Here is a 19,104-nt window from a genome sequence, read left to right on the forward strand (position 1 = left end):
CATTGTCTTCATTACTGAGACTTTACAGTAACCTTAAAACCGGGTATTGTTTGTCCTGAACTTTGTTCTTTTCTTCATATGCTTCTTATGTCATTTAAATGTTTATCCCAAAGATGATCTTACTTATCAGGACCAAGCATAATCTTTCTTCCTTTCATATCTCCTGATGCCTTAAAATATCTATAGAGCTATAAAAATAAAGGATCATGCTTTCTTTACTCTGTTATTTCTAGTTTCTTCCCTGCCCCAGGAGACCACTCTATGCTTTGACCAGGAGATTCTTTGACTTACCAATAGCTAAAACTTGTGGGTTCCTTTTTTTTTAAGATTTTATTTATTTATTTGAGAGAGAGAAAAAGTGAGAGAGAGCATAAACAGGGGGTGGGGAGAGGGAGAAGCAGGCTCCCCACTGAGCAGGGAGCCCGACACGGAGCCCCATCCCAGGACCCTGGGATCACGACCTGAGCCGAAGGCAGATGCTTAGCCGACTGAGCCACCTAGGTTGCCCATCTATTATAATTTTCATCCCAAAATAATTTTTGTAACATCACACAGTAATCCCTTTTTTGCAATTTACCTGAGCATGTATACAAGTACCCCATTTGTCCATCTCATGACCTTCCACATTCTCTGTTAAAACTAAGTTTTAGGGGGGTGCCTGGGTGGCTCAATCGGTTGAGAGTCCAACTCTTGATTTCAGCTCAGGTCATGATCTCACGGTCCTGGGATTAAGCCCTGCATCAGACTCCATGCTCAGGGTGGAGTGTGCTTGAGATTCTATCTCACCCTTTGCCCTTCCCTCGACTTGAGTGTGTGTGTGTGCGCACATGCGCGCTCTCTCTCCCCTAAATGAATGAATAAATTAATGAATAAATAAATAAATAATAAAGACATAACTAACTAACTAAATAAAATCTTTAAAAAAAAAAGTTTTACGGGTGCCAGGCTGACTCAATCAGTAGATCATGTCACTCTTAATCTCGGGGTTTTGAGTTCAGGCCCCACATTGGGTGTAGAGATTTCTCCCTCTGCCTCAGCTCCCCTTGCTTGTTCTCTCTCTCTCTCTCCCTCTCTGACAAATAAGTAAATAAATAATCTTAAAAAAAAAAGAAAATTATAATAGATGAAACGTGTCCTTATTATCCATAAGTTAAATCTAAACTTCTTTACCTGCCATTCTTGTCTCCTAAGGACTTCTTCATATACGTGATGCTCCAGGAACACTGTTCAACACCTGTGTTCTACAGCTTCCTCTCCTGTAAGCTCTGATGCTGCCATCACCTGAACGCCTTTCCCCCTCATCTCAGAATATCTAAATTTTCTCCTTCTACAAAGCCTTTTGTAATCTTCTCAACCAGAAGTAATTGTGCCTTTTCTAGATCTCTCATAACATTACTTTTTATCTGTATATTGTATTTATCTTAGTAATACAAGAGCTTACATTTATTGATTATTACATGCCAGCCATTGTGCTTAGTACTTAACATACATTATCATTTTTAATCATCATAGAAACATGATAAGGTAGACATTATTATGATCTAATTGACAGATGAGGAAAATGAGTCACAAAGAGATTAAGTAATGTACCCCAGGCCACATGATTAGTAAATTTCAGTGTTAAGATTCTAAGTTCTGACTCCAGAGTCCATGTTCCTAATAGGCTGTTCTGTTCCAAATAGTGCCTATGTTGCTGGCCTCTCAGAAACTCTGGGATACTAAAGAAGGCCATCCACAGTCCTATTTGCACATGGCTAACTAGCATACTGGAAGAGATAGCAAAGACTTTAGCATTGCTTATGAGGCCCCAGGGATAACATAATTAAAAACCCTTGAACATAAAAAGATGTAGGAAGACTCCCTGCAGTTCCTGAGGGTGTGCCCCAGACGGGATGGAAAGTGACGCTTTTCTTTGCCTCTTGATACAAGTTCTATGAGTAAGGTTTTGAGTTGGCGCAGTTGGTGTCACTAAAATAGCCTTCCGTTCCAGTCCTTGGGGAATTTGGTAAAACTTCTTTGTCAAAAAAAGCTACAAAATAGGAAGAGCTAGACTACTTTTTGGTCTTTCTTTTTAAAAATATAATTTGCTTTGAATAATGAAAGTAACACATGTACATTTTGTATAGTTTGGAAAATACAAGAAAACCACAAAGAAGAAAACTCTTCTATAATCCTACCACCCAGAGGTAACCACTATTAATATTTGAGTCTTCTATTCTTCTAGTCCTTTTCTGTGCACTCACAACATGAATATACACATATTTGGAAAATGTAATGATACCATTTTGGTTTTGTAAGCATTTTTTATAACAGTATATGGTGAATATTTTCCTAAAACATCCTTTTAATGGATCCATAGTAATACACCATAGGAATATCCATAATTTAATTAACCACACCTCAATTGTTCAGCATTTAAATTGTTTCTTATCTTTTCATATTTATGCAAATACATGTTTATATCCATCTGTGATTGTTTCCTGAAGGGGGAGAGAAGCTAAATCATTCATGCACATTTACATTTCACTCTGGTAAAGTTGTATAAGTTAACACACAGTGGAGTTGGGTTACTATTTGATGACTAAAAGATTTGTAATCTTGAGTTGTGCCAGGATGCCTGGGTGACTCAGTCAGTTAATCGTCTGCATATGGCTCAGGTCATGATTCCAGGGTCCTGGGATCGAGCCCCGCATGGGCTCTCTGCTCAGCAGGGAGCCTGTTTCTCCCTCTGCAGATGCCCCTGTTTGTGCTCTCTCTCTCCCTCTCTCTCTGACAAAGACATAAATAAAATCTTTAAAGAAAAAAGAAACAGATCTGTAATCCCTTAGGGGCCAGATCCTGAAAGGGCTGCCAGAATTGCAGCGGAAGACCCGTCCACTGGGAACAAGAAGAGCAGGGGTTCCAAGCAACAATGAGAAAATACCAACCGAGCTTTTCAACTTTCATACCAGAATACTAACTTTGAAAAAAAAAAAAAAAAGAATGCTAACTTGTCATATGCCACCTGTTTCTTAGTCTATACCTCAAAGTTTACGGATCAACAAGACAAAATACATGTACTTCAAGTTCTCAACAGTGATGTTAGCCTTAACCCAGCTAATTAGCTGTGTCACACCCCCACCCCAGGCTGAATGATTTGTGGGCAGAATTCATTTCCGATTCATCTTGATATCCCCAGTGCCTTCACACTCAGTAAATATTTTCTGAACGAAATCAATTCTATCTATGTTTACTGCCCTAATTTAATTGCTTTTTTAGAGGCTTTAAAGAAGGTAAGCTCTTGGGGCGCCTGGGTGGCTCAGTCGTTAAGCGTCTGCCTTTGGCTCAGGGCGTGATCCCAGAGTCCTGGGATCAAGCCCCGCATCAGGCTCCTCTGCTGAGAGCATGCTTCTTCCTTTCCCACTCCCCCTGCTTCTGTTCCCTCTCTTGCTGGCTGTCTCTCTCTCTGTCAAATAAATAAATAAAATCTTTAAAAAAAGAAAAAAAAGAAGGTAAGCTCTTGGAGTTATCACGGGGATTGAGACTTTACCTGTGATGAGAAGAAAATTGGACCAACTGAAACCATTTTGAGAGGTAGGAGCTTCTGGGCAGAGATCTCTTGCACAGGCTCAGTAATCCACCTAAGTAAAGAAATCTGGAAATAATCATATCCCCTTCAAACCCACATTTGGAACCTATTCAATTGCAACACACTCGTATAACTTGGTTTTATAGTATACATATCAAAGTTTTAAAAAAATCCCTGTTCATATCAGCAGGAGAAATGTACTCTTTCAACAAGATTGCTATTGAAACTTGGTGATCAAGTTCTAGTCTTTCAGGTCAAATTCCAGTGAAACAGTTTTCACTATCACAAGATGGATTATAGTGAAAATTTTTCCAAGCTTTTGCAGACCCATAATAATAATGTTCTGCCAACATCCACTATAAGAAATGTTTTGGCAATATCTACTTATCTCTAACACTCACTCATGTCATGCTCCTGTAAACTACATGGAATCTCTGGCAGAGTCAGTATATTTGCATAAAATAAAGAACATTATGTGAAGTAGAGCAAGGCTATAAGATGTCCCATAGTTTTCTCTCTAATGATTATAGTACAGAAAAGATACTACTTAGTTTCTGATGCCTTTATTTTTTAAAGGATTTTATTTATTTGAGAGACAGTGTGTGTGTGTGAGTGAGAGAGCACAAGCAGGGGGAGCAGCAGAGGGAGAGGGAGAAGCAGACTTCTCACTGAGCAGGGAGCCAAATGTGGGGCTGGATCTCAGGACCCTGAGATCATGACCTGAGCCAAACGCAGATGCTTAACCCACTGAGCCACCCAGGAGCCTCACTGATGCCTTTATTATGAAAGTCCTGAGTGCATGTATCCTTATGCAAGCAAAGGGTTAATGTCTGTCTGTGAATACTAAAGGATGGGGTTGGGTTTTCAGGTAAGTTTTAATAAAGACAGGAGTTTAAAGGTAAATTGTTTTTGAAACTTCTCTGAGCCCGAGTTTCCTACTGTGTCAAAAGCATGGGAATAGGAAGAGTTGCAGGAGGTTGATTGCACTAGTATCATTTCCTTCCTACTTCTGCTTTCCTGACTTTGCTAGTGTGTGAATCATAAGAAATTTGGAGCCAGCATGGTGGAATGAAGATCTGTGGAATTTGGGAAAGACTAGCATTAAAGTGCTAGCTCTGCTATTTAAAAACTGTGAAATCCTGGGTTGGTCATCTGAATGAGCTCAAGTTACCGATAATACGGAACTCTGATAATATCTTCCTTAAATAGCTTGTTTGAGTTTCAAATAAGATGAAATTACTTGAATCCTTGTTGTGCCAGCTTATTTAATTTTCGAATGTTCATGAAAGGCCTTTTCTTCTTTGCTTGGCCCCTTTTCCTTCACCTATTACTTATCTGCCCCCTTTTCTTAGGGTTCTCCCGTACCTTTCTTTTGTTGTATCAGTAAACATGTAACCCTCCGGTGACCTATTCTATTCTCATCGCTTCAACTATTAAATATATGGTGATGTCTGCTCTTGGTGTGTAGGCCTCTTGTTGAGCTGTAGATCTACATATTGTAGTGCCTATTCAATATAACCATCTCAGAAGGTCAAGGTCAAATGTTTGGCCTGCATACAATTTTAAAACTTTGAATTAGTTCTCAACATTTCAAAATTGAAGGAGGTCTCTTGTTCGCCTTGAGAGAGCAAAGGCACGGCAGCACTGAGGCCACATTCTGGCAAAGTAAAACCAGTGAGTGCCTGGGGCTGCTCAGCCCTCTAGCTGGACACATTTCACCTCACACCTCACACTCCAGTTCACCTCAGGCCCTACCCAGACAGCTTGTATTCATGGTAGGTATTTGGGGATGCCACCCTGCAAGTTAAGGAATTAATTAAGTGGATTAAAGAATAACCCAATGTAATAATTAAATGGATTAAGGAATAACCCAATGATCATGTGACCAGGACTGAAATTACCTCACCTGACCACGAACTCCTTCTGACGTGTCTGAAAGAGTTGATGTGCCTTTGCTTGGATGCAGAGCTTTGTACTTACGAGTGTTCGTAAGTAGAAAGCATTTGAGTAAAGACCTGCAGTGAATTACTTGTAGTTTACTGATTAGGCTGTGAGCTTTTACATACACATGTTTCCTTTTGCTTAAAATACCCTCTTCTTCCTAATTCATCCTTTTCTCTTAGCTCATCCTTCAAAATTTAGCTTCCCGGGAAACCTTCCCTGATCTCCTAATCTGATTTGGTTGCCCTTTTCCCCAAATTTCTGTAGAATGCTTCTTTTATCTTAGTCCCCAATTATAGATTTTGTTTTAAAATTTGTTCTGTGATCTTTTGTTCGAACAAGATTGGGAACTTCTTGAGGGCAGGTTATGTGTTGAGTTTTATTCATATCCTATAGACCTCTTTTCGCTTCATCATAGAGGCCTCCTATATACCTAGTGTGAGGCATGCAGGAGCCTTCCAACAAATACTTGAGGGAATGCAGGATTGAATGTCTCCATCAATAGATTGTATATGATTTGCTTTCTGTTACCTTGTCAGCAACAGTTTTGTCAGCGGTGGTATGTAGATTGACAAGGTCTGATTTATTACCTTAAATGATCAACTTATTTATAGTTTGTGCTGGAAAGTGTTTTTTGATATGTTAAATGTTGGAGAATAGGAGAAACAAAGAAAGTTCAGGTCTAAACTCCTAAGTCTCGTGTGGGGCCCAAGGTTGTTAAAAGGCATCCACTTCTCTCTTCCGGGAAAACACAGTGGCAGAATATTTAATTCAGCCACACATTCGCATGAGTGTCTGTAACATCTGATTATCAAATAAATGACTCAGAGTAAGATGGTATTGGGCTTACATAAAGTGGGGAGGGGAGTGCTGTAATTACTGAGTGAAGACATACTGATGTCATTAATTTGCCTGTGTAAGAAGTTAGTGGGAAATAAATTGAGATGAAATGCAAGGCTAACCTAATGACTTATTATTACCTTTGAAACCTTGGTTAACATCATCATTACAATCTACTTACCAACTGTATATACCCTTACACTGACATCCTTAAACTCATTCCCACCCTGTGGTATCACAGAAGGATCTTTGGTTTTGTTCGAAACTCCCGGCACAGAGCTCCTAAAACCCTTGGAATTTCTTGGGGTAAGGGTGATAGGAGCATCTTTTAATGAGGCCAGTCTTGGCGAGCGTCTAGATAGCTTTAGCAAGGGAAGCCAGAAAGACCAAGCCTAGTTTCGAAGCTTGGGAATTTCAGCTCCACCTCCTGAGGGGGAAAGTGGCTGGAGATTAAGTTTAATCACCAACACCCGGTGATTTAGTCAATCGTGCCTACGTAGTGAAACCTCCATAAAAACCCATCAACAACGAGGTCCGGAGAGTTTCCAGGCTGGCGACCACTTCTAAGTGCTGGGAACATGGCGCATCCCAACTGCACAGGGACAGAAGCTCCTGCACTTGGGACCTTTCCAGACCTCATGCTATGTACCTCTTCATCCGGCTGTTCCTTTGTATCCTTTATAATAAACCGGTAAATGTAAGTAATGTGCCTTCTTCAGTCCTGTGAGCCATTTTAGCAAAACGTCCAACCTGAGGAGAGGGTCATGGGATTCCTCAGTTTCTATCTGGTGGATCCAAAGCGCAGGTGGCCTGGGACTTGTAACGGGCATCTGCAAGTACAGGCAGTCTATGGGGGCCGAGCCCTTTAACTTAGGAGACTGGATGCTAATTCCAAGGAAATAGAGCCGGAACTGAATTGAAGTGTTGGTCACCCAGCTGGTGTCAGAGAACTAGGGAGGTAGTGTTGGAAAAGACATCAGATATATGATGTCAGGAGGAAAAAACCTCACACGCCCTTGATCGTTATATTGATCCTGTCATGCTGATCGTTAGCAGTACTGCTAAGTTACTTTAAATGGTCCTTTTAAATCTGTATGTCAAGTCCCTTTCCCCATTGCCTTTCATGCAACATTATTCATTTGTTCTACACATACTGAAATCCCATTATATGCCAGGCCTATGCTAGGACCTAGGGGATACTGGTGCGCAAAACTGATAGGAGTCTCCATTCTCAGGAGCCTAGTGATAAAAAGAGACATCCAGCAAAGAATCACACATACATACGGATTTACAACTGTGGTAAATGCTGTAAGTGAGAGGTATAAGATGCTCTGATTGCTCTCATCAGAAAAAGCATGACACGCTTTCCTAAGGAAGCTGAAATCTAAGGACCTGTAGGTGGAGAACTAGTGAAGGTGTAGGAGTGGGCAAACTTAGACCTGGCTTCTTGCAAAGTCTTCTGAGACTGCGGATTCTTTTTCTTCGCCCTGTTCTTTCAGCACCCTCCTCCTCTGGATTCCCCCCCCCCCCCCACAATTTGGCTTCTATTAAGAGCCTCTCAGAATATACCCAGAACAGCATCAGAAGAAAACATTTCATAAGGCTTCTTTTTTAAAAAAAAAACAGATAACAGCATTAGACACTCAGTAAAGAAAGGCCCCGTAACTTCTCATAATTGAGCACAGTACTGCTCTCCTAATCAGTTTCCTCACTTCCCAGGCGGACCCCCAACTGGGCGCACCTGGCATTCACCCAGCTAGGGCCCCAGGGATTGCAAAAATTATTAATAGAACTATAAGCCGAGACTATTGGATGGCAGTGGGAGCAACTTACTTTGCTGAGTAGAGTCACAGAGATTTAAAATAGGTTTTGAAGGGTGAGGAGGAGAGGTGATGGCAGGAGGAAGGAGCACCCACAAAGGCACAGAGGAGTAAAAGAGCCATATTTGCAGGGACTTAGGGTAGTTTGGAGTTCTCTAAAGTCAGTCAGGAAAACATCATAATAAAATAGCAAAATTAATTCAGCTTTCTAAAAATACAAAGAATTAAACTTCAGTGAACTCCTAAAGTCCCATAGGTAGAAGCCCTCATTTCTCTAAAATCCTTGGTAAATGTGTTGTTGCTACACATATTAATCGAACATTTGCAACTGTCTTAGGTTCCAGAATCTTTAGTTCAATTCCTTGGTATTTGTGTATTTTCCTGGCATACCTTATTTAAATTCTTCCCCATTTTTTTTATTGTCTTCCAAGTGTTACCCTTCTTTCTTGCTAACCATGTAGAAGGATCTTTGTCAAATGATTTCCACACCTTCCCAGACCGTGATGTAGTTGACTATGAGTTTCTTTTGGCATAGCTCATAGCTATTTCCTTTCAGTTGCTGGACTGGAAGCTTCTACCTAAAATGGCACATGGCAAGGGCTGGAGGAAAAAATGTCAAGAAAGCCTGTTCAGCCTATGGAGAAAACCAGCTGCTGAAAAGTTCTACCTAAGGGACACATCTCGAGGGGAAAACAAATGTTTCTGCAGTACTCTTGATTAAACAAGCTGTAAAGTTCTCTATTGCCGTAACATCCGGCACATATTCCAGTGTGTGTCCATTTTCCATGGATAAAGAACTTTTACTTTCTTAAAATTGATGCAGAATGTTTCCATTGGGTGTGAGAAAGAGAGGAACTAACATTTATTAGCACACATCTTATGCTAGGCTCTGTGACAGGTATAGTCTGAACACTATCTTGTTCAGTCAGCTATCAGGAGCCTAAGTGGGGAGATGGTCGTACAATATCATCGTGGTGACAACCTTGAGATGTAACCCACTGTCTTGATTCTCTAGAGAGTAGTTTCGCGGTCATTCAGGTCATTAACAACCACATGGGGCTTGAGCCCAGGTTCCTGGTCCTTCGTCCAGTGTTCCTTCCACAGCACACTGAGACTCTCATGACCTTTCTCTTCCGGTCATGTTTCTCTTCTTTCTGTCTCCTTTCTTTCTTTTTCAACAGTGCGGTTATCTCTGTTCTTTGAAAATGGGTTGTTTGAAATCATCCTTCAACAATTTAATTCAACATTTATCTACCGATTTTCTAGTGCACACTAGACCTTGACGCTATGGCAGGCATTTGGTTGAATAGAGTAAGATAAGCAATGTAGAGACAACTAAAATACAAAGGAGCATACATAAGGGTTTTGTCAACAAGTTCTACAGGATTTCAGAGGTGGGTGTGGGGAAGCTGGCCTGGGACTTGGGCTTTTAATGAATGGAAAAGATTTTCACAAAGAGATGAGGGCCTAGGGGAGGAAAAGAATTCTAGGTAAGATGGAGAGTAATAAAAAGGATAAAGAGGAAAGGGACATGTTGGAGAGATGTCAAGTAGAATCATATGACTAATAGAGCACTTGTATTAAAAGAGAAAATGTGAGACATGATGGAAACAAACCGTGCTGTTTAAGCAGCTAGGCAAGGAGCACTTCCTATCATTAAGATGAGAGTCGCTAAAACACAAGAGGATAGAAGCCCAGTCAGATGTTACCTAATCAGGCTGCAGACAGATCACCTAGAAGTGGACTGGAAATGGGTGGAAGACGCCAAGCAAGTTAACTAAGGTTGCTGGTTAAGGTGGACTGGGTGGGATGAATCAAGAGCGAGGCGGAGACTCTTACTAGCACACTCCTACCTCCAGGGGGAGCTCAAGGTTTCTGTCCTTCATTTCAAAGTAAAAGGAACTCTGAAGTGAATCTAGAACAAAATGGAGATTTTATAGAAACAGTGATTCTGCAGGAGATTTCTGTTGGAGGAAGAAAGTCATTATAAATGGAAGTGGGCTGAGAAAATATTTTCCGCATCAATCATCTCTGGGGTTCTTAGCTTTGTTTAGATCTTGTACTTATCTTTTCACCTCTTCTCTGCTTTGTGTTTCAGTGTCTGGGACATTCTGAGTCAGAAGGGCAAAAATATCATTGGGGAGTCTACATCATCCAGTTGATAGGATTTGGAGCCAGTGTGAGCTGGCGATAAAGATAAGGGGCAGAATACCCCACTGTCCTTTGTACATGAGTCTGGTGAGAAGCCTGTAATAGCTACATGCATGATTCAGGATCTGGTCAGATTGTTTCCGGGTAACTGTGTAAGATGTGCATCTGGTGTGGTCACATAGGTCACATAAGTCACTACGACTTAGAGGAGGCAGGATCTCAATGGGCAGAATTCTTGCTGAGAGAGTTCTTGCTCAATGCTTCAGTTACTGATTACCACCAGGGGAGACAGAGGGCTATTTCTGACACCAGAAAAGGTATCCTGGAAAGGCTGAGATACAAAGGCACCTAACTGCACAGTGGTACAGCTCCGGCGCTCCTGGTGGGGGAGAACCTGCTCTTGGCCAGGACTCACTTCTGGGACCAAAATAGTCTCGTCAGCGGAAGCCTGGAATTTGAAGAAATGCAAAGCCAACTGTGAGGCACACACCTTCTCTAAAATGAAGCCTATCTTCTTGGACAGACTTGGCCCTCGCTTAATTTAGGAGTGAGGAGCTGGAAATGCCAAGAGTGACAGCATGAATCTAGGACCCTGGAGAGGCATTTAATCTACAGGAGCAAAGGAGACCTCTGAATGACTTACAGAAGAGAGATGACAATACTGTAAATTCTTAGTTTCACTGGTTCACAGTGGTATTTAGGTGCAAATCTCTGGGAAAACAGGCAGCCTACACAGGTGTTGGACTTATCCTAGCTTGTGGGTGTGTCAGAATGGCACAATTTTAACCTTATCTTTTCTTCATACACTCAAAGAGCATTTGTTAAAACCGTCTTCTATGGTCCAGTTATAGGAGCTACATTATTACATTAGCATGCCATCTGATATTCTTATACGAGGGTCTATGTGTTCTGGCCCAACGAATCTCTTACTCTATCATTTATGTACTCCTAACTTTTCCTATTTAATAATAATTTTATTTCATCATAAAATCCATAAATAATTAATGCAGAATATTCGAAGACACAAAAAACACAATGTAAAACAAAAATTAGCCATAATTGTATCAAAGATAGTTTTGATGTATGCACTTTTACTGTTTCTGACTATCTATGTGCATGTTTTAAAATAAAAATCACCATGATATTTACACTGTTTTGTAGCTTTTCTCTTTCTACTGACTAATGCATATTTGTAGAACTTTTTCAATGTCAGTAAATGATCTACATCAAGATTTTTTCTTTATAACTTTTTAAATTTTATAATTATTTGCTATACATTGTTGTGAACTTAGAAAATGGAAAAAAATTGTTCAGAAGGAAATAAGTCATTGAGAACCCTATCATCCAGAGATTGCTTTTGATATTTTAGTCTATATCCTGGCAATCTGTTTTTAAAAGTTCTGTAAGTAATAACTAAATGTATTTTCACTATAAAGTTTCAAATAGCACAGAAGTATTTTACTTTTTACTTTGCATGTAATAAAAATCATTTTGTTGTTTCTTTGAGTAAACTTTTAATATGTTTGTATATATCTTTATTTATTTTTTTTTAAAGATTTTATTTATTTATTTGACAGAGACAGCCAGCGAGAGAGGGAACACAAGCAGGGGGAGTGGGAGAGGAAGAAGCAGGCTCCCAGCAGAGGAGCCTGATGTGGGGCTCGATCCCAGAATGCTGGGATCACGCCCTGAGCTGAAGGCAGATGCTTAACGACTGCGCCACCCAGGCGCCCCTGTATGTATCTTTAAATGAAACATAGAAAAGTCTAAAAGAAGGCATAAATCACTGGGCTGAAATGAAGCTGTGAGCAGGGCCACTCTCCTTTTAGGACAGGGCTCTATGGGAGAATCTGTCCCTTGCCTTTCCAGTTTGTGCATGACTTTCAATGTTCCTGGTTTTATGGCTGTGTCACTCTAATCTTCAAGGCCAACATCTTCAAATCTGTGTTCCAACGCATATCACCTTCTTTGCTCTATATGTCAAATCTTGCCCTGCCTCTCTCTTAGGAGGACACTTGTGATTGCATTTAGAGCCCGCCCAGACAATCCAGGATAATCTTTTCATCCTTAATGTAATCACATCTACAAAGGCTGTTTTTCCAAATAAGGCAACATGTTTAGGTTCCAGTGAATAGGGTGCCACGATCCAGCCTGCTAGAGCTGTCATCATTGGGTAGGGATGGAGTTCTGTGAGTCAATAGGAAGAAGGGATGGGGACAATCTTCTAAGGGCACCAATCCTAAAGTCCGTTCCACTCCTGGGGAAAGAAAAGCACAACAAACCACATGATAGCTGGAGTCATTGGATAAAGAAGAAGAAAAGGACAACTGCACTGAGGGAACTTAAGTACAGATTTTGGACTTCCTGTCAGTTAAAAGTTTGAGTCTTCTGCATGTAGGCTGTGGGTTTCAAAAATTTTAAGTTGCTGAATGCTCAACTGAGAATATGCCTGAGATGGCAGAACTAGGAGTGGAGCCCAGAGCTGAGGTCCAAGGCCAGAGCCAGAGGCACAAATGGATCAGAGTATGGGGTGGGGGGCATAGACAGAAGCCTCTGCAGAAAGATTCCTAATCTCATCATCAGCCACCAGAGAGGTGGAGGACATTCAAAAGATGGGACTTCCATGCCACAGGGAATTTTCAGCTTTCACAATCCATCTGCTGATTTAATACCTGCTCTTGATTGTATTCTGCAAATTAAACTTTTTGATAAACCCATTTTAAGTGACCTGGTAAGGGGTTGAGCCCGACCTGCCTGCCTCCTCATGAATACTCAGGGGGTGTGGGAGGGGAAGTAAACTGATGCAAAGATAATCTTTAATAGGTGACTGGTGACTAGCCAGGAGACCTGATGGAAAGACTATGCCAGACATTAAGTGTTCCATGTAAACACCCTTCTGAAGGCTTAGTCTGTCATTCTGACTAATTTGGGGGCTTACAGGGATGGTGTATTTTTCTCTGAGAGGATAGAACATTGTGGAGAGTTTTGAGTAGATGAATGTATGAGTGTTGGATGTGGGTGGGGACCGTTGCTTCAGCCAACTCTCTTCACCAAAAGCAACCATAGCAGAAGATTAAGTTTTAATTCAAGAGTCTTCAGAGATGACTGGGTTGGATTTCCCCAGCCACATACAGGAGAAGCCTCAAGGAAGAGGAAAGGGAGAAATATTGTGGTGACATGGAGGCTTTCACCCAGTTCTCACCCCTACTCTGGGCATTTCCTCCACTGTGAGCTGTGCTCTTGCTGCCCTCAAAGGGCCTGAGCTATTTTCTGAGTAAGATGGAGAAAGTGTTTGATGATTAAGTTGAGAGAGGGTTGAGCTGGAACAGTGATAGGCCCCATGTTGGGACATTCCAGCCATGAGAGAGGAGGGGAGCTGAAAATCAGTGGGAGGGAAGAGAAGGAGGGACACAAGACCCAGAGTAAGGGCAATTCTCCCCAGAAATTGATAGTCCATATGCACAGATGCTAGTCATTTAATAAATGAGTCTTCTAACCCTCTTCCATGAGGGTATTAGTACAAATGATACTGATGAATTCAAATGCCTTAGGGTCACGCATTATGCTTTTCCTTTTCCTGGAGTTCTCTTCTCCCCCTAGAAAACTACTCATCCTTCAGCATTTAAACCTCCAATATGAAGTCCACCCAACACTTCCAGATTCCTGTCACCTTCCCATTCTTAACACATCCTGCAGTTCTTCTTTCCTCTGGCTATTCAGTAAAATCCTTGAGGAAGATTCACAAATCTTATATATCTGAGTCACAACCAGATTTACTAAATTAGGTGGGACATAAGCATCTATAGTTTTTAGAACTTCAAAAGGTTCTAGTTCTGAGGCTGAGAACCAGTGAACTATCACATTATAAGCACAATATGAAATACTGGTGTATAAAGACTACCACTTCTATTTTGTTTCCCCAGCTCATAGCATCTTGTAAGCACTCAGTAAAGTTTGTTGAATTTATTGAAAGAATTAGGAAGACAGAGCTGGAAAGTATATGATGTGGCAGAGTAAGTTTAATGAAGGACGTGTTGTAGGGCAGGGCAGGGCAGCAGTGGTGTGAGTTCGTGGCTTTGAATGAGGTGTGAGCCCAGAAGGGGAAGCCTACAGTGAAAGATACTAAGAGAAGATACTAAGACAAACTTGGCCTAGTCTACATTCCTTTGACATAAGATTGCCACACAGTTGGAATGGGATGACATTTGAATAACCTTCTAGGGCTGGAGGACAGATATTGTATCAGGTACCCTTAATGCGAAATAAGAGAGATACTGAGAAGAAAGAGTTTAAAAATCTAGCTAAGACCCAACTGAAAAACACTCACATAACAACACAGCAATTAAACTTAATGGTTGCCATTTGTGAGTGCTTACTACGTGCCAGTCTTTACATTAAGCACTTTATAAACATGGCTTAATTGAAAACCATTATTATAGCCCTCCATGAAGAAATGCAGGTTTGGAGAGCATAAGTAAGTTGTTTAAGGTTATAGAGCCAGTAAGTGTTAGAACATGGATTTGGACTCAGGTCTAGCTGACTTCAGAACCTGTGCTTTCATGCATGATACCTCTAGCCTCCTTCCTCCAATCTACCTCCTGCATAGCCTCTGGTCTAAGCGATTACCTAAAATCACATGGTAAATCCTACCATGTCTTTGAGGCTTGAAACAATTCCTGACTCTTTACTGCCTTACAGAATGTGTTAGAAAATGGAGTATCTGCAGAACCAAGTAGAGAGGTAACCAAATAGGGAGGTGTTGATATCGGCTTCCAAAAGTGATGAATTAACTTGAAGTTTATTTGAAGGAAGTAAGGAATATGGAGGAGAAAGAACAGAGCAACATTAAATATAGACCTGAAATGTTTGAGGAGAAAAAACCCAGATTCACCTCTATACCTGCCAAAGTCATTATTCCAAAATTCACCGGATAGCACATTTGTGCACGTGCATGCGCGCGCGCGCACACACACACACACACACACACACACACACACACACAGAGAACCTATGCGATTTTGCTAAATAATAATTTTTCAACAAATAGATAAAACAGTAACATTAAAAAGATATATTTAGTCAGGGGTGAGCTGTTTTGACTCACAACACTTCTAACACCAACTGTATGGTTTTTTTTTCCTCACACCAATTCTCTGATTCTTTGGATACCAACTGGTGTTGCACAATTCAGTTCTAACACTAACTACCTGAAGTTAGTTAGACTTCACAGATTTAAGGTCTCAGTCCTACAAGACTGCTTATTTTAAGATGCCAATTGCAAGTCCCAAGCCACCTGTTTGTGCTTCTGAACAACCAGGTATAAATTGGGGATTCCCACTATGCTCTTCTTAGGTTCAATAATTTGCTAGAATGGCTCGCAGAACTCTGGAAGTCACTTCATTTGTGTTTCCTAGTTTATCATAAAGGATACAAATGAACAGCCAGCTGCACAGGAACATAGAGCAAAGTGTGGAAGCATCCTGAGTGTAGGAGTTTCTGTCCTCGTGGAGTTGGGGTGTACCACCCTCCCAGCACCTCTATGTGTTCACCAACTTGAAAGCTATCCAAACCTCATCTTTTATGGGTTTTTATGGAGGTTTCATTGCATAGGCATGGTTGATGAAATCATTGGCCATTAGCGATTGAACTCAATCTTTAGCTCCTCTCCCTGGCCTGGAGGTTGGGGGTTGAGGCTCAAAGTTCCAAGATTCTAATCAAGGCTTGGTCTTTCTAGCCACCCCACCCCCACCACCATCCTGAAGCTACAAGGCCCAGCCATCAGTCATTTCATTAGCATACAAAAGACACGCCTATCACTCCAAGGGCTTAGGAGCTGTGCGCTAGGAACAAGGAACAAAGATCAAATACGTACTTTTTATTGTACCCCAAGGGGTATCTTTGCAGATAAAGAATGCTGCTGCTTTCTGTTCTCTGGTGATGTTAAGTATGAAGGAATCATCCTGAAATTTGAGACAGAAAGTTCACATAAATAATTAAAATCATAATACAGGTTTAAATGCCTGTTGACTTAACTTATGATACACATCCATTCAGATGTCACATGTGCACATTTGCAAGGTATCCTGATGCCTGTGCTGCCGGAAGAGGGTCATCCTCTGCAGCTCTACCAGTTTTATTTTCACTTGGAGTATTTCCTCCCTTGATTTTTATGTTACATGGACTTGTCTCATGATGGCACCATTGTGACATGTGTACAGGCTGGTCATACCCTGTTCAACTGTTACTTACAGCCCTCTCTGCAGATGAACTGGGCCCAAACTTACCTGTTTCCCCCTAACTTTAGAATGGCAGGCAAATAGTGAGGCTTCTCCCCAGGAGATTCTAGCTTTTGCCTTTGCCACCATTACTTCTAGACACCCAACCTGAGTTATGATTGGCAACTCACACATACATACATACAAGATTTATGAGCAGCATTGTACTGTTTAAACTTACGTTTTACAAGCATCTCAGCCACTGTTCCTGGATGACGATTTTTATGGAGACTTACACCACATTACTGCTAGACTACTCGTGTTATATTGTTCTTATATTTCATTTGGTTTTCCCTTTGGGGGGAGTTTCTTTTCTATTGTTTTATTTCTTAATGCATAGGATTTACATTTGCATACCTGAGACGCTGTTGAAGAAAAGGTTAGTTTTACAATTGAATGACTGGTAAGTAATATGATTTTAGTTGGCATTATTAAAGTAAATAAAAGAATTCTTGTGGGTTTGTGTGAAATCAGTTTCCTTGTGGCATTATACTCACACAACATACGGGCAGACTAAACAAAAGTGTTCCCATGCTTAACAATTAGCACCAAGTCCATATTACTCACTAAATGTTTACTGAGGACTTACTCTGGGCCAGATACATATACGGAAGGGCTCATAGGACACAACAAGATGCTGTGTGCTTGAGTAAAGAAGACAGCGGCCGTCCCCATCATTCTTTTGCTTAAATTCCTTGGAGGGCCTTGGGTCCAAATTGGTTTAGAATATTCTTCTGCTGCCCAGAGATAGGCTGAAAGAGCCCAGAAACGGGAGAGAAAGCTTTAAGAATCCACACTAGGTTGTGCCTCTGGCCCTCTGCCTTGACCTCTTTGCTCTGTCCTACTCCCTTCAGTTCATGTTTCATATTAATTATTGTTGGTTTTTCTTCTCAACTTTGAGTAAATCCTGGATTTGTCTCTGGGTTTCTACTTGAGATCCTCTCAGTTCCATTATCTGCATCTTAAGGAGAAATCTCACCCTACCCATAACCAGACCTAGTTGCTGGAACTACAATCCCAGAATGGCAGCCTAGATCACACTTGCCTGGGTGAGGACTTCAAATGTGATCCATAGCTTTGGAGTTACAATTCCTAACCACAAACCCCCCTTAGATCTGACACCTGCTTGTCTTTCTAGCTTTGTCCCCTGCCGTCCTTCAACTTGTGTGTTATGTTTCAGTTGTTTAGAACTTCTCGAGCAGTTTCTGGAACAAGTAATTTTACTTCCCATCTCAGTGTTTTCAGTTTTTTTCCCTAGATATGAGCATGACCCTAATAAGTACCAATAGCTGAATCAAGATATATCCAAATGTTACTAAAACCAATTTGGTCAAATATAGGATTCATCAGTGAGTCAACAATTATAGAGTATCTATTACATGCAAATTACAGCTTAATCTATAAGGATGTCATGATTTAGGGAGGGAGCGTATACAACACTGAGGCAGGGCAGACTGTGATAATCATATTAGAGGTTCAAACAACAGTCTATGCGATTCTGATGGAAAAAATATATAAATTTGGATTAGAATAATCAAGTCTACAACTTATGGGAGGAACACAGGCTGTGCAAATCAGGGCAACCAGCTAATTACTGTCGGACAGAATAGAGAGTGGATTGAGCAATAACAATTACTTGTCAGCTGGTTATTTTGCCCTGCAATGGCCTTAAGCTCTGAGTGATAAGGAAGTGAGAAAATAGAAGAAGGAAGTGTGGCAGGACCCAGAGGGAAGGAATTTATTCTTGTAAAACAAGGAGGAGAAGTGGAACCAAAGGCAGGAGAAAGAGGAGTAAAGATCATGGGTGTAGCATCTTCCTGAGTCTCTTTAGTTCCAAAATTGGGGAAGGAAAGAAGAGAGCCAACCATGGAACCAAAGGAAGGCTCATCATCAAAACAAGGAGAAAACAAAAGAAACAGAATGTTTCACATAGGAATTTTGCTATGGCACCCCTGCTTATAAAGTGTTGATACCAGGAACATTTGACCGATGATACAGATAAAAGGGTGGCAAAGACATGGTTCTAGAAAGATGTCTAAGGGAAAATGTTATTATGGTTATTGTTAGAACTATTCACAACAATTCCCACTCTCCATTAATGCACAAGAGAGTGTTGAATTTCCCACCTCTTTCAAAGATTGATGTGGCTACGTGGCTTTCTTGGGCTAATAAAATGTGAGTGGGAGTGCCAAACACGTAGAATTAGTGAGAATTACTTTTTACCCACTGAGATTTGGGATTTAAGTATAAGCTAAGCTATCTTTCCTAATGCAATTATCTATAAATGAAAAGATGCTGATATTTATGTGAAGAAAGAGATTTGTGGGACAGGTTGAACAGGTACTATAAGAGATGGAAATAATATAATGCAAGACTTATGATTCCTTTGCTTTCCTTCCAGTAATTTACCTATACATTTCTCTCTTTGTAATATTCTCCTTCATAAATAAGCATCCATTTTTATGATTTCAACTACTGCCTTGGTATGAATCATTAAGAACTCTATGTA

General features: G+C 40.8%; 1 long non-coding RNA gene across 2 annotated transcripts in view; it reads right to left on the bottom strand.

Annotated features, from left to right (window-relative positions):
• Nucleotides 1-2,937: 2,937 nt before the first annotated feature.
• Nucleotides 2,938-19,104, bottom strand: part of LOC123002060 (uncharacterized) — a 34,172-nt gene continuing 18,005 nt past the window's right edge. Inside the window, exons 4-5 of one of the 2 annotated variants that reach the window (XR_006411571.3) lie at nt 16,193-16,280; nt 2,938-3,620 (exon numbers count right to left, since the gene is read on the bottom strand). This is a non-coding gene — a long non-coding RNA (uncharacterized LOC123002060). Of the gene's footprint in view, nt 3,621-11,906; nt 12,578-16,192; nt 16,281-19,104 lie in introns of those variants that run through there. The other variant, XR_006411570.3, reaches the window with a different exon arrangement.

The sequence above is a fragment of the Ursus arctos genome, unplaced genomic scaffold, assembly GCF_023065955.2.
Source record: "Ursus arctos isolate Adak ecotype North America unplaced genomic scaffold, UrsArc2.0 scaffold_22, whole genome shotgun sequence".
In the NCBI taxonomy this organism is placed as follows: domain Eukaryota; kingdom Metazoa; phylum Chordata; class Mammalia; order Carnivora; family Ursidae; genus Ursus; species Ursus arctos.